Source organism: Rattus norvegicus, chromosome X, assembly GCF_021556685.1.
Source record: "Rattus norvegicus strain SHRSP/BbbUtx chromosome X, alternate assembly SHRSP_T2T, whole genome shotgun sequence".
Lineage (NCBI taxonomy): Eukaryota > Metazoa > Chordata > Mammalia > Rodentia > Muridae > Rattus > Rattus norvegicus.
In genome coordinates, this window is record NC_141554.1 from 111,518,869 (window position 1) to 111,541,539 (window position 22,671).

Genomic DNA, 22,671 nt, shown 5'->3' on the forward strand with positions numbered 1-22,671 from the left:
AGGGCTAAAATCCAAAATATACAAAGAGCTCAAGAAGTTAGACTCCAGAGAGCTGAACAACCCGATTAAAAAATGGGGTACAGAGCTAAACAAAGCATTCTCAACTGAGGAATACCAAATGCCTGAGAAGCACCTAAAGAAATGTTCAACATCCTTAGTCATCAGGGAAATGCAAATCAAAACCACTCTAAGATTCTACCTGATACCAGCCAGAATGACTAATATAAGAAACTCAGTTGACAGCAGATGCTGGTGAGGATGTGGAGAAAGATGAACACTCCTCCATTGTTGGTGGGACTGCAGACTGGTACAACCACTCTGGAAATCAGTCTGGAGGTTCCTCAGAAAATTGGACACCGTACTACTTGAGGACCCAGCTATACCACTCCTGGGCATATACCCAAAAGATGCCCCAACATATAACAAAGACACGTGCTCCACTATGTTCATAGCAGCCTTATTTATAATAGCCAGTAGCTGGAAAGAACCCAGATGCCCTTCAACAGAGGAATGGATACAGAAAATGTGGTACATCTACACAATGGAATATTACTCAGCTATCAAAAACAATGACTTCATGAAATTCGTAGGCAAATGGATGGAACTAGAAAATATCATCCTGAGTGAGGTAACCCAATCACAAACACACACACACACACACACACACACACACACACACATACACACATGGTATGCACTCACTGATAAGTGGATATTAGCCCAAAAGCTCAAACTACTGAAGAAATAATTCAGAGATCATATGAAGCTCAAGAAGAAGGAAAACCAAAATGTGGATGCTTCAGTCTTTCTTAGATAGAACAAAATACTCATGGGAGGAAATACAGGGACAAAAAGTGGAGCAGGGACTGAAGAAAAGGGCATCCCGAGACTGTCCCACCTGGGGATCTATCCCATATGCATTCACCAAACCCAGTCACTATTGCTAATGCCAATAAGTGTTTGCTGACAGGAGCGAGATATGGATGTCTCCTGAGAGGCTCTTCCAGAATCTTACTGATACAGACGAGGGTGCTTGTAGCTAACCATTGGACTGAGCACCAGAACCCTAATGGAGGAGTCAGAGAAAAGATTGAAGGAGCTGAAGGGGTTTGCAACACCATAGGAAGAACATCAATATCAACCAACCAGAACATCCAGAGCTCCCGGGGACTAAACCACCAACCAATGAGTACACATGGAAGGACCCATGGCTCCAGCTGCATATGTAGCAGAGGATGGCATTGTCCAGCATCAATAGGAGGAGAAGCCCTTGGTCCTGTGAAGGTTCGTTTCTCCAATGTCGGGGAATGCCAGGGTGTTCGTTGAGCTGGGAATTGGCTGTGGTGGGAGTGGGAGAATCCTCATAGAAGCAGGGGGAGAGAGGGAAAAGGGATAATATTTGAAAAGCAAATACGTAAAATATCCAAGAAAATAAAAGAATTTTCAAAAAGCAATGTAATACACCCATTAATGGACTAAAAGGAAAAAAATCAAAAGGTGGGGAAAAATCATCTGATGATTTCCAACAGCCTTTCGAGATTAAAATCAAATACACCACAATCTAATAATACACTCCAATGGAAGGAATCAAAAGAGTTCAGAGAGAGTCCATGGAATAAAATATTTGTAAAGTACATATCTGCTAAGTGTTAGTATTCAGTACATAAAGAAAGCTAAAGGAACTTAGCCAGAGTGCCTGTATATGCATTTATCAAAAGAAGACACAGAAATGGCGAAATGGCATATACATCATATATACATATATACATTTACATGCATACATATACATATATGCATTACATATACATATACATTTACATATATATATTCAACATGTGGCTCATCATTAAGTCAACAAAAAGTTAAACATTTAGCATCACATAGCATAGGTTAGTTACATCCCAAGGAACAAGAGATAATGTGTTCTGATGCAAGTATGAATGAAAGAAAACCTTTAGTTTTCATTAATTATCCTAAATAACTGCAAACAGATTACCCTATGATCTAGCAGTCCTATATCTTAGTGTATAAGCAAGGAAAACAAAATCACTGCCTCAAAGAGACAGATATCTACACATCTATATTCACTGAAGTATGATTTATTATAGCAAACAATTAACTTCAGTGTATCTCAAAGGAGGCTGAATGGCTAAGCTGTTTAGAGCACTGGTTGTTCTTGCAGAGAAACCAGGTTTGATTTCCAACACCTACCTGGTGGTTTACAAGCAACCATAGCTCTGGTTTCAGGGATCTAATGCCTTCCTCTGGCTTCTGCAGGCACCAGATTTCGGAGATACACATGGAGTGCATACACACATGCAAACCAAAGATGCATACAAAATAAAATAATCATTCTAAAAATACTTTCTAAAAAAGGAATCTCTTGAAAGATGAGTAGATAGTGAAAAGATGATATGGTGTGTGTGAGAGAAGTGTGTGTGTGTGTGTGTGTGTGTGTGTGTGTGTGTGTGTCACTATGGTCATCAGCCATAAAAAAAAATGATACTATTCAACCTTTAAAAAGGAAGAAATTTTTTTAAAAAATGGAAGAAACTCTTTTAAAACAGCATAGATGAACCTGTTGGCTTGGCCACTGCACTATGAAAAGTAAGCAGAGTGTGGCAGAATAAGTACAATTTACATTAGCAACATATGTAGTGAAGATTTTTGGTTTTTTGTTTTGTTTCTTTGTTGTTGTTTTAAAGGTTGAACACATAGCAAAAGAGAATGGCAGTTGTCGAGGATGGAGGCAAGGTACTCAGGTGTAATTTCTTTGTGAAAGGTCCCAACTTTTCAGATATAGAGGATTAATGCATTCTGGAGATTCACTGTATAACAGTTATGTCATGTATTATATGCTTTAACACTGCTAAATGCCAAAATATTAATATTGTTATCACAAAGATTAGTGACCATTAGATGTCATGAATAGGTGACTATTCATTTAACCATACACATGTATATAGTGAAATATGTCCTATTTCTGCTTCTGCTGGATCTTAATAAATCTGAGACAAAAAGTTTAAAAGACCAAAGAGGAGTTTGGAGTGATGCAATGTAAAAAAAGACTCTACCTGTTATTTCTGGTTTGAAAATGAAGGAAAGAGAAGCTAAATAAGAATTCAGGAAATGACAGGAAACTGGTTTTCCATCCACAGTCTACAGAAGAGAATGAAATAGTGCAATACCTTTATTTAGTACAGCAAGACACATATCATACTTTTGAGATACAGAACTGTAATATGATTAATTTGTTTTGTTTTAAAAAGCAATATGAGAGTTGAAAATAATTTCCTCAATGCGATAAGGAATCTAAGGAAAACCCATAAGTAACAGCACATCACACAGAGTGATGAAAAACTGCAAGATTTCTAAGATCAGAAACCAGTCAGGAGTGGGCGAAAATACTTGCTGGGAAAGCCTTATGAATCGAAATTTCCCCCATATTCCACTGTGGAAAGAGGTAAAGGATTTGGGAAAGTTATATTCTGACCTCTACATGTATACCATGAAACACGCATGCTTCTCCTTACACATAATAACAATAAACAAAATAATTTGCCTGCCTTCACTGAGTCTACAAAATATCCAAATTAACCAAAGGAAAATAAGGCAATACATTGATAAATGGGTCTTCTTAACTAATCTACAGATGTTTGCATAATATGGCTCCATAATGGACCTATGGAAATGGAATTTTCCTTCTAACATTCATGATTCTGCATTACATCTTTGATAATAGTGAAACTATAGTTGTATTCATGTATGCTCCAGTATTAGATACTATACGTTGCTCTGCCAAAATTCCTGAGTAAAGCAACAGAAAGAAGGTCTATTTTTGCTCTTAGTTCAAGGGTCCAGTCCACCTTGTCAGAGAAGTCAAGGCAGTGGGAGCTTGAGGGAGCTAGTCACACTGTAGACACGGTGAGGAAGAAAAAAGATGAATTCTGATACTCAGCCCTCATTGCCCTTTTTACTCAATCTGGACGTCACACCCTGGAAATGGTGCTGCCTATAGTAAGGGTGGCTCTTCAGACAACAGTTCACTTACTATAGAGTTCACTAAGAGGTTTGTGTCTTAGTGATTCTCAGTCTGTCCAAGGTGACCAGTTAAACATCATATCCCCTTTCATCAAATACCATACAATTGTTACTATGACCTTTGCCAACACCTTCTTTGTGTTCCAAGATAAAAGCTTGGCACAGGACAAGTATCTTAAAATCTGTACATTTATTTTCAAAAACGTATGAGCAGATATTAGTTAAACAAATTAAATGAAGGAATACTATCTAAACCAAATCTCTTAAGTCCTGCTCTTTACTTGCCTGTGAGAAAGTTGTCACTTGACATCTATGATTTCTGAGCCACTGACATCACATACTAACTCTAGTAAAAGGTTTTCTAGAATGTAGCACCTGAATTAAGTTGATGGAATCCAAGAATCTGGAGCACTTTGGCAACATTAGAGAAAGCAAGTAAATATGATGTGTGCTTTTAGGGTTTTAATTAAATTTGGAACAAGAGCAAAAATGGGTTTTATTAATTCCCTTGGAATTGATTCCTTCATTTGGAATTTATCAGAGGGACAGAGATGTCACCCACATTTGAGGCATCTCCATATTGATGTCATTTTATGTGATCTAGCATTTTTAGAATCACTGGCACATGCTATTACACAACATAGATAAACTTTGGATGATAAAAAAACAAAACTCAGAACAAACACATGGCACATACAATATTCAGTTTAGAGACTGTAAGACTGTGTTTGTGAATGGGCATCTGGCTCACATTTATCTGGGGAACCTAGCTTAGGAGAGAGCACAGAGGCCAAACAGTTTACTCAATTCATGACTTTACTGCCAGAAAAAGAAAAGACTCAAAAAAGCAAAGTAAAAAGTTGAAATATGCAGAAAGAAAGCTATCTCCAATAAGATCCAGCCAGAGAATATATAACTACATTCTTGCTTTCCCATCTGGTTAATTCACAGTTAAGTCACATATGTTTGAAGAACAAAGGCCTGGAGGAGTATTGGAATAGAAACTATGAGATAGATACAGATAATTACTAATGGAGTGAAGCTGGGACCTCTGTGGTTGAATTAGGAGAAAGCTAGAAGAAGCCAAGGAGGAGGGCAGTCCCATGGGAAGACCAGCAGTCTCAACTAACCTGGATGAGATCTCTCAGATGCTGAGCCACCAGCCAGGCAGCATATACCAGCTGATACAGGAGGTTTGGTGGGGTGGGGGTTGGGGGTGGGGACATCCTCTTGGAGACAGGGGTGGGGTGTGGGGAGGAATGGGATAAGGTACTGTCAGAGGGAGGACTGGGAAAGGGATAATGACTGGACTGTAAAAAAAAAAAAGATTAAAGAGGGGCTGGAGAGATGGCTCAGCGGTTAAGAGCACTGACTGCTCTTCCAGAGGTCCTGAGTTCAATTCCCAGCAACCACATGGTGGTTCACAACCATCTGTAATGGGATCTGATGCCCTCTTCTGGTGTGTCTGAAGACAGCTACAGTGCACTCATATACATAAAATAAATAAATTAATAAAACAATTAATAAATATAATTAATATATGATAAATATAAAATTAATAAATATAATAAAATAAATTAATAAAAAGACAAATGATCGATGATGATGATGATGATGATGATAACAATCAACTAATAATCCCTAGTTTCCTTGTCTGTGGAAGAAAGGTCTGAATTGAGAGTAATACTTTTGATCTCATCTCTCTTCATAGTCCTCCCTTCCTCTAGAGAATGGTTGGCAGGCTTTATAAACTTAGGGGGAAAATTACATATGATGTTATCAACTCTTTCTTTTTTCCTTTGGTTGTGGTTGTGCATGGTGAATATTCATTCTGGCTTTCTCTAGGCCATAAATTAATGTAGACCTGTCTTGTGCTGGAACTTGGTGAAGGCGTCGATTTTCCAGCAAACTCGGAAGCTGTTTTAATAAATCTATCTAGTTTAGGCAGGAGTAAAGGACTTTAACTCTAGATTACCAGGGAAAAACTGATCCCACATCTTATCTTTTAATTAGTTCTGATCAAAGAAATATGAATAACAAATCATTTATGTTAATCTCACAAAGAAGGAAAAAGTTAAAACTAAATACAATAGACACATTCTACAATAAATGTAAAAAATAATTTTAAGAGTCATCCAATTTCTGATACTTTGGACAATATTTCAAATTTTGAAAATTAAAAATTACTTAAAGCTGATCATGGTGAGGAACTCATTAAGCTGAACCAGGAGGATGGTAAGTTTGAGATCAGCCTGGCTGCATAGCAGAATTTTGTCTCAAACACACAATAACCCTAAGACTACATTGTCAATTCTGTGTCATTTTCCTTGAGAGGCTGTTGTCAATTTTGTTCCTTGGTGAGCAAAACAAACAGAAAAACAGCTCTGGGGACAAAGGGGTTGGGGTAATATAATATTCCATTAGAAAAGACCTTGCTATGATGTGCCACAAAAGTATGAAGACCTGAGTTTGACGCCCAGTCTCCACATAAAATGCTGTGTGCTGGTGAATATCTGTGATTTCAAGGCTGAGGATGCATAGACAAGTGGACTTGGTGGCTATTTATCTACCCAAAGCCATGAGTTTCGGGGTCAATGAGAAACCTGGTCTCAAAAATGAAGGTGGCAAAAATAAAAATGAAGAAGACAAACTAATTCTACCTCTGGTTTCCAAAAGTTCCAAACTCCACCCCACCCCCACACACATGCTCACATAGACCATAAAAGTAAACAATGAGTGATTTCACTCATATGTATAATAGGATAATAATTGATCTCATAGAAGTAGAGAAGAGAATAGGAGCTCCAGGGGTTTTATTGTTTGGAGGGGAGAGAAGTCAGAAAGATGTTGAGCAAAAGATAATTTGTTCTTGTGGATTCCTAACAGTGGGACACTCTGACAGTTAGTCACAATGAAGTGATGTCTCTGTCCCTTTTTATCTGTTCTTGGGACCCTCTTCCTCTTACAGGGTTGTCTCAGACAGTTTTAGTATTAGGGTTTGGTCCTAGTCTTACTGAATTTTGTTATGCTATGTTCAGTTGATATCACTGGATGGACTGCTCTTCACTGAGCAGGTAAACAGGAGGAGTAGTGGATCTGGGGGAGAAAGCAGGTGCAGGGAGGGACTAGGAGGAGGGGAACAAGGAGGAATGGTGATCAAGATATATGAGAGAAGAATTAATACTAGGAATAATAAGAATAGTATCAAAACAACAGTAATCACAATAAAAAAGAGTCTAATATCAAAAGACCAAAAGTTTTACATAGATTAATAGGAAGATAGATGATACACAAGAAGAAACAGGTGTCTGACTATAATTGGCTATGAAATTATTTTTGTACTTAAAAATTGATAGTGGCGGTTTGTGCAACATTGTGAGTAAATTAAAAATCACAGAATCCAATATTTCAAAAGGATGACATACATATTAATAAACCCCATTTGACAGTGATTACTTTCAGATGCATTTTATATGTCCCTTTTCAATAAATATGCCAATATATTGCAAGGAAGCTGGCTCTCTGTTTCTATTGCTGTGATAAAATATCATGGCCAAAAGCAACTTGCAAAGGAAAGGGTTTTATTTCATATTACACTTTGTAGTCCATCATCTAGGGAAGCCTGAGCAGCATCTCAAGACAGAAACCTAGAGGCAGAAACTGATGCAGAGACATGGAGGCCACTTAACAGCTTGCTCCCCTGGCTTGGTCAGTCTGCATTCCTATGGCATCCGGGACCATTTATTGGCCCAGGGCTGGTACCACTCAAAATCAGCTAGGCCCTACCACATGGATCTCTAAATAAGAAAATGCACAACTGGCTTGCCCATGCGTCAGTCTGCTGGAAATTTTCCTCAACTAAGGAGCCCACTTCTAGCTTGTGTCAAGTAAATATAAAACTAGCCAACGCAGAAGTACTTCGTGTTATTTTTCGTTTTAAGGAGCCCTCCTACTTTGCTTCTCTAGTCTTGCGATAAAATCCATGACCAAAAGCAACTTGGGGAATAAAGGATTTGTTTCGCTTTCACTTCCACATCACTATCATGTGAGGTAACAAAACAGGAAGACAAGCCAGGAACATGGAGGGAGAAACTGCTACAGAGATGAGGATGTGTGCTGCTCACTATATGACTCTCCATGACTTACTCAGCTTGCTTTCTCTCTCTTTTTAGACAAAAATTTCATTATGCGGTCCTGGCTGACCTAGAACTATGTAGACCAGCCTGGCCTTGAACTCACAAAGCATCCACTTACCATTGCCTCTTGAGTCTGAGATTAAAGGCATGTGCTACCATGCCTGGCTATCTTGTTTTCGTATATAAAGTAGGACCACCTTCTCAGGATGTCACTGCCCACAGTTTGGAGCACCATTCTACATCAACCATAGATCAAGAAAACGCCCCCCAACACACACACACACACACACACACACACACACACACACACACACACACACACACAGACCAATCTGATGCAAGCAATTCTTCAATAAAGGTTCCTTCCTCCCAGGTGACTCTAGAAACTTGACAAAACTAACAAGCACAAGCACAAAGATAAATTACACAAAATAATGCTTTTAAATCCTCTTTTAAAATTAGAACGTGAAATGGTTGTTTACATAGAATTACATGAAATATAATTAGCATGAACTGAGGTTGCTCCTAAATAATGGACAATATTTTATACATCTTTACTTAGCACAATTTCTGGCATCTTGTGGCAGCCATGGTTATTTGCTTCCAGGTCTAAATACAGAAATTCAGTTCTGGTACAATGGAGGTTCTTTGTGGACTATGCTATGTGTATGTTTGCAAGTTTCTTGGAAATATGAAATAAGAACATTTCCCCGACTCTGCTGCTGACTGTGGAAATTGAGCAAAATTCATAGGGCATCTACATAAGGCCTGAGATGGAAATTATGGGCAAATTGAGAAATTTTATAAGTTAAGATTTCAAAATAGTTTTTCTGTCCCTTGTTTTTTCATTCTTTTAACACTGTCCCTTGAGGAAGACACATGTAATTTTGGCAATGTGAAGTTTATCTATTTTTTCTGTTATGACCCATGCTTTTATTATCAGATCCTAGAAAAAAACTGGCCACAGAGATGGCCTCCAACCTATTTCTAGGTATTCTATAATTTTAGGGTGAACACTTAATTTCATAATGCTTTTTAATAAAATTTTGTGTGTGACATGAAGTATAGCAAAAAGAAAAATGTCTGTACTCTCTCAGAATGTTGGGCATCCCCTTCTCCTTGAGCCATAACTTAAGGGCTTCCCATTTCAAACTCTAGACATGTAATAATTTCCCCCTTTATCTTTTAAGTATCCCATAAAAGCCCCACCTTTATAATTTTATTGTTGTCATGTCAGGTCATTGTATTGTATTGTATACCCCCTGAAAATTATCTGAATAACTACTCATTCTATATAAGCTGCTAATGTAAATAATAAGACTAGGGAATTAGAATTGAAGAATGGAACAGACAGTGAAAATCACTGTGATGGTTTCTATATGCTTGGCCCAAAGGGTGGCACCTGTTAGAAGGTGTGGCCCTCAGCCAAATTTACTACACCCAGCAAAACTGTCAACCACAAAGATTGAAAATCAAAGATATCCCATAATAAAACCAGATTTAAGCATTGCCTAATTACAAATCCAGCTGTACAGATGGCACTATAAGGAAAACCTCAACCTGAAGAGGTAAATCACACTCAAGAAAATACAAAGAGTAAAAAATCTCAGACCAGCAAATCAAGAGGGGGTGAAACCCATATCACAACAACAAAATAACAGGAATCAACAGAAATGCTCATTGATATCTCTCAACATCAGTGATCTCAATTCTACCAATAAAATATACAAACTAGCAGAGTGAATGCAAAATAGTAACCATCCTTCTGGGGCATCCAAGGAACACACCATAACATCAAGGACAGACACTAGCACAGGCTAAAAGGGAAGAAAAGATATTGCAAGTAAATAGACCTAAGGAACAAACTGATGTAGCTATTTTAATATCTGACAAACTAGACTTCAAAACAAAACTAATCCCAAGAGATAGGGAAGGATAGTATATACTCATCAAATCCACTAAGATATTGCAATTCTAAACATCTATGCACAAAATACAAATGCACCCAAGTTCATTAAAAGCAACACTACTATAGTTTCAATCAAATATTGACCCTTACACAATGATAGTGGGAGACTTCAATAATTCACTCTCCCCAATAGACAGGTCCTCAAGAGAAATGCTGGAGCTAACTGGCATAATAAACTAAATGAAGTTAACAGAATATTCTACCCAAATACAAAAGAGTATACCTTCATCTCAGCAGCTCATGGAACTGCTGAGCTCATGGAGCTATAAAACTGACCACATATTTGGACACAAAGGAAGTCTCAACAGACACAAGAAAACAGAAATAACACCCTGGATCCTGTGTGACCACCACAGATTAAAATTGAATATCAACAACAATAGAAACAACAGAAAACTTACAAATTCATGGAAACTGAACAACTCACTAATGAATAAAAATGGATCATGAGAAAATTAAGAAATTAAATCTTGCCTAGAACTAGGAGAAAATGCAAACACAGAATACGCAAAGTTAAGGGAAACAAAGAAGGTAGTTCTAAGAGGCAAGTTCATAGCATGAAGTAAAAAAATTGGAGAGCTTTTTTATGAGCAACAATGGCACACTTAAAAAATCTAGAAAAAGAAGAAATAATTCCCAAAAGAGTAGATGACAAGAAATAATTAAACTTGGGTTTTAATTAAAAAAACTGAAACAAAAATATAAAAAATTAATGAAATGTAGAGTTGATATAGGAGAACATCACTAAGATTGACATACCCTTGTCCAAATTAAAAAGCAAGGTGTGAAGATCTAAATTAAGAAAATTAAAATTAAAAGCAGGGGCATAACAACAGACACAAGGAAGGAAATTCAGTGAATCATACAGGCATGCTTAAAAAATCTATGCTCTGCCAAATTCAAAAATCTAAAAGAAATGAATAATTTTTGACATGTACCAGTTACCAAATTTAAATCAAGACCAAATAAGCAATTTCTACAGACCTATAACCCCAGTGAAATAGAAGCAGTCATTAAAAGTCTCCCAAACAAAAACAGCCCAAGGCCAGATTGTCTTAGCATAGAATTCTACCAGACTTTTAAAGAAGAGTTAATGTCAATAATCCTCAAATTACTCCACAAAACAGAAACATAAGGAACATTACCCAATTTGTTTTACAAGTTCACAGTTACCAGGATACCTAAACTACATAAAGACCCAACAAAGAAAGAATTACTAGACCAATTTCCCCTGTAAACACAGATGCAAAAATTCTTGTATATAGCATCTGTGGTGGGTAAGAAGGAGGCTATCAGATTGGGTAAGAGTAACAAGGACAACATCTTAGAGCCCAAATATGATAAAGGCATTCATTTATAAAATACCATCATGAAGTCCAATATTTTGAATGCAAACTAAAAAATAAAAATAAAAGGGATAAAATATTTTAGCAATAGAAATATTTGTTCTTAATTCAAAGTACACATAATATTACTTTTAACGATGATAAATATTCTGCACAGTAGACCTCAGGATTTATTTATCTTATAACTGAAAGTTTGACCTACATCTCTTTATTTCCCCCACTAGATCTGTAGTAACAGCTTTTCTAGTCTCCTTCTGTGTGTTTAACTACTTCTGGCCTCTCTATATATTTCAGAACACATATTTGTTTTTGTTGTGTTTCACTTAAGATAATGAATGCCATGTAAGTTCAGTCTCATTGTCATAAGTCAGTATTTCCTTCTTCCTAAGACTGAATCCTACCCCCTTTGTTTCCTTTAGCCATGCATCTGATTTTTATAAAGAGGCCAGAAATATACACTGGAAAAAAATAGCATCTTCAACAAATTGGGCTGGTCAAACTGGATGGTTGCATGTAGACTAATGCAAATACATACATACCTATGGAAAACACAAAACTCAACCCCAAATGGATCAAAAATCTCAACATGAGACCATATGCACTGAATCTGATAAGAGAGGAAGTAGGGAATGGTTTTGAACTCATTAGCACAGGAAACAACTTTCTGAATGGAACACCAATAGTACAGGCACTAAGATCAACAGTACATGGGACCTCATGAAACTGAAATGCTTCTGTAGGACAAAGGACACTATTACCCAGACAAAGCAGCAGCCTACTGAATGGAAAAATGTTTTTGCCAACTCTACTTCCAATAGAGGACTAATATCTAAAATATATGATGGACATGAAAAATCCCAATTTTTAAAAAGTGGAATATACATCTAAGTAGATTAATTTCAAAAGAGGTAATATAAATGGTTGAGAATCCCTTAAATAAATGATCAACATCATTAGTCTACAGGAAAATGCAAATAAAAACTACTTTGAAATTTCATCTTAAACTGGTCAGAATGGCCATGGTAAATAAATCAAAACACAGCTTATATTGGCCAGGATGTGGAGTAAGAGGAATACTTTGTCATTGCTGGTTGGAGTTCAAAATTCTGGCCACTTTGGAAATCAGTGTAGTTGTTTTCCAGAACTCTAGGTAGATAGATGTATCTCAAGATCATATACCCAAAGGACTCTACATACTACTATAGAGACACTTGCTCAGTCACGTCCATTGTTGCCATAAGCAGGCTACAATCCATTTGGGGGTCTATGGAAACCTAGTACAGAAAAGGCTTCCTAAAATATAGACACATAATGATGATCTATATAGAATCACAAAATAACTGGAGAGTTGGAGCCCCAACTGAACAGTTCTTGTCACCAAATAAAGACTCCAGTTCTAAGAATGGTTTATGTTTCATTGAGGTTTTGGTCAAAGAAGACTCATGGGAAGACCCTTGGCTAGTGCCAAGGCTGATATTTGCTGGACAACACCTACACAACTCATTGAATATGGAGAAAATAAGCTGGTGCCTCCAAAGAGCCTCCACCTTGCTGACTAGTGTTCAGGGTACCGGAGGGTACTCTGCATGCTACCAAAGGAAAAAGGTATAAATCAACCCAGCTACATAATCTCCAATCTACAATGGTGGCTAGCATACAGGAAGTGCTATTGCGATAGTGGCACAACGCTTGTGGGACTAACTGATCAATCCTTGAGTGGGTTTAACCCCCATTCTATGAGATGAAACCAAATATTACTATTTCCTAATGACATTATGCTTATAGATATGTGTCCTGGTCAGCCATCATCAGAAAGATTCCTTCCATAACAGAGATTCACAGCTGGACAATGTACAGAGATTGAGAAACCTTGGAACACTTGGTCCTAAATCAGATGTCACCATCAAATCCCTCCCCTCGGGCCTCAGGGAACCCTTCAGAAGAAAGGGCAGCAAGATTATAATATCCAGAGGGGGAGGACACCATGTAAACAAGCCCTTCTAAGTACAGCAGAACTAATGCACATATGAACTCACAGAGACAGTGGCAGCATACACAAGGCTTCCAAGCCAAATGGGGTTCCACTGCTAAAAGTAGAGGTAGATAGAAGCCTCCATGCCTAACCTCCACATAATATCCAATTGATAACCACTTCTCATAAAAGAAAAATTATTGTTATCTAACAGAGTCTCACTGGGTATACAAACAATTATTTGGTCAGACCCCATGCCCAGTAGATGGACAACACAAAATGAACTCGATGGTATTTTTGTTATTGTTGTTATCCTATAGGTCTTTTGCTTATATAGTGGGGTTCCAAATTTTGTGTTTTTCATGGAATTTCTGCGTTTGCCAATGTGAGTGTCTCTGTGTCTATATGTGTACCTTAAAGCTTGATTTCTGTTCATTTTTTGTTTTCTTTTGTCCTATTCAGGTTTGTCTATGTTTATATTTTCTCATTTTATTTTCTTCTTTTGTTTTTTGTATGAGTAGGTATGTGGATTTGGAGGGGGGAGTTTGGGAGCTTGGGATAGCCTTGTAGGACTTCAGGGAGGAGGAACTACAATCAGAATATATTGTATGAAAAAATCTATTTTTAAAAAGCATTAGTATTTTGCTTATAATATGTTGTGGTTCTAGGATATCAATTTAGTTATATCCATTATACCACTTCCTATCTCCAAACAGATATTGAAAAGTAATATTTAGATGCCTATATGAACACAATTATTTATATAAAATATAATAAGTGAAAGATAATTTTCATTATCAACATCTATGGTATTTCATTGTTTCTTATAACACACACACCACATGCACACACACACACACACACACAAAGAGAGAGAGAGAGAGAGAGAGAGAGCACACCTTTAGATAAGGAATTGTCTCACAGAATTAAGAGGGAAAATTCCAAGACTTGATGTAGATAAGTCAGAAACCTAGGAAATCTGTTGGTGCAATTGAAGTCCATGTCCCAAAGTCTGAAATCCTGAAGAAAGGATGGTATAGCATTCCCATTAGAACCCAAGTCTGAAGGTGAGAACAGTGCCCCAGCTTATATAAACTGAGACCAAGACTTTGTTTTTATTTAGTGTTTCATACTATATAGTTCTCCAATACACTGAACGATGACCACTTGTGTAAGGGAGCAGAATCTGCTTTACACAATTTTCCTTATTATATTTGATTTCCTGGGAGCTGGAGAGATGGCTCAGAGATTAGGAACACTGGCTGCTCTTCCAGAGGGATTAGGTGCAATTTGAAGCACTGAGATAGAATATCCAAATTAATAAAATTATGAATGAAAGGAGGGAAATAACAACAGATACCAAGGAAATCTAAAGAATTATGAGGACATAATTTGAAAACCTGTACTCCACAAAACACAAGGAAAAGGAACATTGCCCAATTCATTTTGAGGCCACTGTTACTCTGATATCCAAACCACATAATAACTCAACAGACCATTTTCTCTCGGAATACATATGCAAAATTAAATCAATAAAATTCTTGAAAACCAAATCCATAAAACGCATCCACCATGATCAAGTAGGCTTCATTCCAGAGATGCAGGAATGGGTCAGTACACAAAAAATCCATCAATGTAATTCACTATGTAAACAAACTGAAAGAAAAAAATCCCACATGGTCATTTTATTAGATGCAAAAAAAAAGGCCTTTGACAAAATCCAACACTTTTACTATTAAAGTTCTGGAGAAATTGTGGATACAATGGATATACCTAAACATTATAAAAATAATTAATATCAAGCATATAGCCAACATCAAAAAGAGGGAAAAATCACAGCAAATCCATGAAAATCAGGACTTAAAAAATGTAAAAAGTTGTTCATGCTTTGCATATCTACCTATTCAATCTAGTCACTGAAGTGTCAGACAACACAATAAGACAACTGAAGGAGATCTAAGTTTCTCTACACATTCAGTAGGCTGTAGGACTAAATGCAGAATCTGTTTTCTAACATGACAAAATTCTGCCTTATCCAAATTCATGTTCTAACCACCACTATCCTACATCTGCAATACCCACCCCCCCACATATTCCCCAAACCTCTATGTAAAGTTTAAAAACTAAAATCAGTTATTTCATACTGCACAGTCTCCACATTTTATCTCACTTTTAGAGGCCTTCTGATTTTATACAACTGCCTAAATTTCTCTACACACTCATTATTGAGCCAACTGAATATCAATTACCCACTGTGGTTACAAAAAGCTTTCACAAGCATCATCTAGAGCTCAAAAGGTAACTGAATAGCTAAAATAATTATTATGCCAGAATATTTTAAGTGGCTCCTATATTATAATGCAATAACTTGGCTATATTTAGGAGATATATGTATATACAGCCTCAGTTTTCCAAATACTGTGCCATTTGGAATGAATGATTTAGAGACATAGCTTGTAATTTGTGTGGAGGCTAATAGTTATCGAATTCATTACAAGAATAATTTTCTGCCAATTGGCCTCTGTGTTGCTAGGGAGAATCCTGTGAAAGGTTTGTTGCCTGGATTTTTTTTCTTTCAGGCACATGCAAAGCCTCTACTTGGTATAAAGTCTAGTAGAATATAAGTCCCAAATTTGTATTCCACTATTGTATTACTCTCATCAGAATGACTAAAGCAATTTTGTTAGCCATTGTAAAATCAGTCAATTTAATGTTATAAATAGCGAATTTCAAACTACCTCCTTATTTCTTGATTTGAAATAGTAAGGACAGAAAAGGGGGGGGAGGACAATTAGCCTGTGGCATTAGGAAGCTGACATGACACACACAGAGATGATCGAATTTCCTGTTCTAATTTATAAAGTCTCTGGTAATTCACAAACAGTTGGAAGATTAGAAAAAAGAATGTTGAGAAAGGGAAGCAGGGAAGGAGATCAGTAAGGAGGAAAGAAGGGAGTGAAAAGGAAATTCAGAAGGAAAAAGAGAGGGACACAGAGAAGATCATACCCCCTGACTTTCTTCATAGTTTCTTCCCTTCAGGGGTTTCCAAGGTACTGAATTATGTCTACTGAGGAAGCTGTGTGCACTACTTCAGTAAGATCACCCTTCCTCAGAAGTCAGGATCTACATTGATGAGATCTACATTCTGAGATTTAGAGGCTTCACACTAGACACGATGCTCCACACTGCACAGAAATAAGAGTTTGACCTTGATTTACCTGCTCTGAGTCTCTCTAGGAGGTCTTGTGGTGTGGTGGAGCATCTTTTGGTATATGCCTAGAAGCAGTATAGCTGGGTCTTTAGATAGAACTATTTCCAATCTTCTGAGAAACAATAGGCCCAACTTGAAACCCATCCCACGTGTAAAACCAATCTCTGACACTATTAATGACACTCTGTTATGCTTGCAGACAGGAGTCTAGTATGACTGTCCTCTGAGAGGCTCTACCAAGCAGCTGACTGAGACAGATGCAGACACCTACAGCCACACATTGGACAGAGGTCAGGGTCTCTTATGGAAGAGTTGGGGAAAGGACTGAAGTCCCTGAAGGGGATAGAAACTGCACAGGGAGACCACCAGAGTCAACTAATCTGGATCCCTGGTAGCTCTCAGAGACTGAATTACCAAAGAGCCTACAGGGTCTGGACTGAGGCCCTTCACACATAGCAAATGTGCAGCTCAGTCCCAATGTCCCCTAACAACTAGAGCAGAGAGTCCCTAAAGCTGTAGCCTTACTGTGCAATCTGTTCCCCAACAGGGCTGCCATGTGGGAGAGGATGCACCTAGTCTTGCAGAGACTTTAAGTTCCAGGGCAGGGAGATGCTCTTGGGGGCTACCCTCTCAGAGGAGAGGACGGGGAATGGCGGTAGAGACTCTGAGACGGGGAACTGGGAGGAGTAGCATTTGGCCTATAAGTAAATAAATAAATATTTTAAAAGTACCAGTAGGAAGCCTCCTTTCCTCAGAGTACTAAGCATTTTCTTGAGGGGGGAAATTACCCCCTTAGAGCACTTAACATACAGTCTTTCCTTTGTTTTCCCTGCTTCGGGGGTAAAAAGAAAGTTTACCTTTCCCTGTCTACCAAGGTGTCCATCACTTCTGTACGTCCATTTAGGCATTCCAAGCCTGTTTAACCAAGTCTCTCTATTTAAACAATCTTACAGTGTGTAGTCTGCTTTCCTTACTCTACTCTGATCCACACGCTGTGTTTCTGAGAGTGTCGTGTATCACACTGCATTTCTTTATTCCTACCATACTTGTCCATTTGACTTTACAATATCATTTCTTGAGTGTGTTGCCTGACATTCTGCATCAATTTTGGAAGACACTTTGAGCCTTTTGAGCCTTTTTTTTTTTTTTGGTTCTTTTTTTCGGAGCTGGGGACCGAACCCAGGGCCTTGCGCTTCCTAGGTAAGCGCTCTACCACTGAGCTAAATCCCCAGCCCCCCTTTTGAGCCTTTTAAATTTTGTTTTGACTTTGATTGTTACTTCCTCCTCTTTTTTTTTTTTCTACACTGGGTCCTGGAAATTTTTTCTTACACTATCTTGTGGCAGAACAAGTTGTCTCTGTGCCTTCTTTGAAAGTTTTCTTTTTATTTGTGTGCATATAAAGGATGAAGTGTTAGTCCTTGGGAGAGAAAGTGCCTGTAGGACCTGGAGGGGCATCAGGTCCCCTGAAGCTAGACTTACAAGAGGTTGTATACCGCCCTAGGTGGGTGGTGGGAACAAAATTCTGTAAGGGACAGTATGTGGTCTTATCTGCTGAGCCATCTCATCAGCCTCTTAATCAGCACAATTTTTTTCTAGAATACATTGTTCTATTCACTTCATTTACTTTGTTATTTAAAACCCTCAAATTCTATATTTTACATTTCAGTGCATTTTTACCAATTTGAATGTATTATTATCTCTATGTAATTCTATTAGTTTTGACATTTTTATTTGACCTACATTTTTAGCTATGTGTGATTTCTCAATGAATAGCTGCAGTGATCAATGTAAAATGTACGTTCTTAAAGACTTAATTTGATTTTATTTCCGTGATTATAATATAACTGCATCATTTCTCCTTTGCCTTTCTTCCCTTCAAGCCTTCCCTATGCCCCTGTTTGTTCTCTTTCTTTAAAATCCCTGCCCTTTTAGCCATGGATTATTGGGGTGTGTGTGTGTGTGTGTGTGTGTGTGTGTGTGTGTCTTTGTGTGTGTGTGTCTTTGCGACTGTGTGTTTCTGTATGTCTGTGTGTTTCTCTGTGTATGTGTCTATGTCTGTCTGTCTCTCTCTCTCTCTCTGTGTGTGTGTGTGTGTGTGTGTGTGTGTGTGTGTGTGTGTGTGTGTGTGTGTGTAGACATATTCCTGTACTGGCTAGTCTTATGTCAACTTGGCACACCAACTAGAGTTATCTGGAAGGAGAGAACCTCTACTGAGAAAATGCCTCTATAAGATCTAGCTTTAATGCATTTTCTTAATTAATGATCAATGGGGGAGAGCCCAGCCCGTTGTAGGTGGGGCCATCCCTGGGCAGGTAGTCCTGGATTCTATAAGAAAGTAGACCAGGCAAGCCATGGGGAGCAAGCCAATAAGCAAAATCTCTTTCTTGGCCTCTGCATCAGCTCCTCCCTCCAGGTTCCTGCCATGTTAGGGTTCCTGTCCTGACTTCATTTGATGATGAACAGTGATAGGGACGTGTAAGCCTCCTCACTTGCTTTTTAGTCATGGTGATTCTTCACAGCAACAGAAACCCTAAGACAATTCCTAAATACAATTTGTTTGGTCCTTATAATATAACTTGTATGTATGTTGTCAGGGCTGACCATTTGGTACAGAGCACATGGAGTTGGGGGGGGCAAAATATTAAGGAGATATGGGAGTAATTGGAGAGAACAGAATGTGGAATAGATTTGATCAAAATCCATTATATGCACGTGTTAAATTCTTAATGAAAAGTATTCTTCAGGAATTCTCTTTAGCATTGTGTTAATACTGACTTGTCACTCACTTAGATATATTCTCAATATACATATTTCATAGCTCTTGATTGCTTTTCAAAGAATATTATTTATGTGTGTGAGTCAAATAGAAATGTATTCTTCTAGTTAAATTCCATAATTTTGATTGTAATACTTTAATTGTCTCTATTCAACATCATCTGGATACCCTTTCTCTTAACTTATTTCTTATTAAATTAATTTTATCTATTTTGTATATGAGATCTTCTGTAGCTATATATATATATATATATGTCTCAAAGTCCTTAGAGAAAAATATAGTATATTTATTACTTGCTGTGTATATAAAATAGAAATGATATAATTTTACAACTTTGATACATAATCTAATTTTTCATCTGATTAGTTTATCTTTATATATTAACATATTTAAGTCCATTTAAGTTGATCACTTGACTTACATTTCATTTTATTTTAGACTCCCTATTATTTTATTCTACCCCCTCAGATGCATTATTAGTAATTAATATGATAAAGAATCTCATGACAAATATTTGAGCAGAGCATAGAGATATTAATAGATGATGAAACAATCACACAGCCAGTTCATATACCTACAAGTTTCTCATTATAAAGGATCTTTGTCATCAAAGATGCACCATTAGATTCTGGACTCCAGACCTTATTTCTTAGTCATTTAAAATCACAGGGACTTCATGAAATCTCCAGTCTATCAGGTACGAAAGAATGGATAAATGAGAATAATAAAAGACTTTTTGCGTGTTGAATAGATGAAAGAGAATAAAAAAATTGTGTTGGCCTATAGAATTGTTGTTGATTGATCGTGAGTTTTCTAGAGAGGACAGTTTAAAGTGCCTATTAAATTGAAAAGATTCTCTATGAAATATTTTTTTAAAAAGCCTGTAAGTGAAACAACAAAGAATAAGAAACAGTGGGGATTCGCTGAGAATAATGCAGCTCCTAAATGGCAAAGCTGGGATTTGAGCCTCACACATATTCCTAGCTATCTTTCTGATTAATATGCACAGCTATGGATGACCCCAATGAGAGAGAAAAAATATAAGATACCCAAGTAAAATTGAATTTCAGACATACCACATTTTTAATTTCTTTTATTGATAATTTCATATATTTTCATTATATCCACTCGTCCTTCCTCCTCAACTCATTCTGTATCCCCCATACACTGCTCTCAAATCCCAAATTCCTGTCCTTTTCTTCTCTAAGTTACATGCACATGTGCACACACATACATACACACAATATGTATTATATGTTAATTATATATTATATATTTTATATGCTATATATTAAACATTATTATATATAATATATTATGTAGTAATATATTATTATATTATATATAATATCCTGTACTGGGTCCAATTAGTGCTGGCCATATCTGAGTATAGGTATAACTTGGGCATGGCAACCTATGAGGGGTCATGTCCTCTGAAGAAAACTGAGTCTTCCTCCCTCAGCAGCCATAGACTGCCTATAGCTCTCCAACTAAGGGTGGGCCCTTTTGTGCCCTTCCTCAGTTTATACTGGACTGTTTACTGATATATTCTTATGCAGGTAACTATATCATTGGAAGTTCATGGGTGCCACCTCCTTGTTGTGTCCAAAAGACATTATTTCACAGCAATCACCCTAGTCCTCTGGCTCTTCTAATCATTCTTTTCCTGCTTTCAACACATTCCCTGATCTTTGAGTGCAAGGATTAACAGATTTTAATGTGAGCATATCTTATTGAATGTCTTTTGTATGTTTGAAATTGAAATTCAACTGACCATTTTGCAATACTACCAATAACCATCTCTTGTCATAAAATACAAAGGATGCAGTGTCTGTCTTTGTTTTCTTCCCCCATTTTATTCTCAAGGAAAGGAATGTCAAAGCATTTTTTCAGTTAGTAAGTGTTTGCCTTGCACATCAAAGTGCCTGAGCTCCAACCTCAGATCGTATGTGAAAAAGCCAAGCATTGTAACCTGTATTTGTATTGGGGAGGCAGAGCCAGGTGGGTTCTTGGGCTCACTGGCCAGTCAACCCAGCTTGCTTGGTAAAATCCCTACCAAAAGATCCTGTCTCAAAAAGCAAGGTGAATGATCCCTGAGGAATGAATTAGTCTTAAGGTTAACCATTAGCCACTACATGCACATATTTGGATATTTACAAACCTGCCTGCTACACCCTGTGGATTTAAGAATGTTTAAAATAGGTTCGTGCTGCTTCTGTGATTCTTACAAGAGTATCTTTTATTGTTTCCAAGAAATAAAGTTATAACGTGAATAACCATGTACTACTAAAAACAATGAGTGTTTGCGTAGTAAGTTTCTGTAGTCATCATAAACATGCCAAAATGTCATTGTGTAAAAGAAATTCTACCATATCATTGCTGTAAGCACTTGCCTATGAAAAGATAATCTATAGTACACGTAGGTTTCATCATTTTTTTATGGACTGGCAAGCTCCTAAAATTATAAGATCATATTTACCTTTTTCATAAGCTCTCTTGTATCAGAGCACAGTGATGTATCTTATCCATTTTGTGAAAAAAATTGAATTAAAAAATAAAAAAACATTGTAGATATAAAAGGTACAAATATACATCAATTAAAAATTACTACAGATTAACATAGCCATCAACACCCACTCTGCCCATAAGATCCGCAGAACATCTTCATAGTATAATCTAATCTTTTTCACCCTTTGACAAATATTTCTCCCTTTATCTCAGCCCTTATCCCTTTGTAAGAAAGCTACTGTTTCCATGAGAACAACTTTGTTATAAAAGTGAGAGCATATAAGATTTAACTTTTTGTCTGTGGCTTTTTTCACTTAGCTTATTCTAATTATTTGCTATGGATCTTGGTATGAAAAGTGATTTTTTTTCTTGTTGTCATTTCTATTTTGAGACAGAGTCTTACTAAGTATCTTAATCTGACCTCAAACATGTGACTCTTCTACCAAGCATACCAAATTCTGAGACAATAGTTATGTACTACCATTCTTGTCTTCCAGACTGATTCTTGACTCAAGCCTAGATATTTTTTTAATTTTTTTATTAACTTGAGTATTTCTTATTTACATTTCGAGTGTTATTCCCTTTCCCGGTTTACGGGCCAACATCCCCCTAACCCGCCCCCCTCCCCTTCTTTTTTTTATTTTTTTTTATTTTTCCCCCTCCCCTTCTTTATGGGTGTTCCCCTCCCCATCCTCCTCACATTGCCGCCCTC

The 22,671-nt window shown here is 37.2% G+C and overlaps 1 protein-coding gene across 3 annotated transcripts in view; it reads right to left on the bottom strand.

The window, feature by feature from the left end:
• The window catches only part of LOC103690886 (uncharacterized), a 109,117-nt gene that overhangs the window by 43,188 nt on the left and 43,258 nt on the right, over positions 1-22,671 (bottom strand). The window lies entirely within an intron of this gene.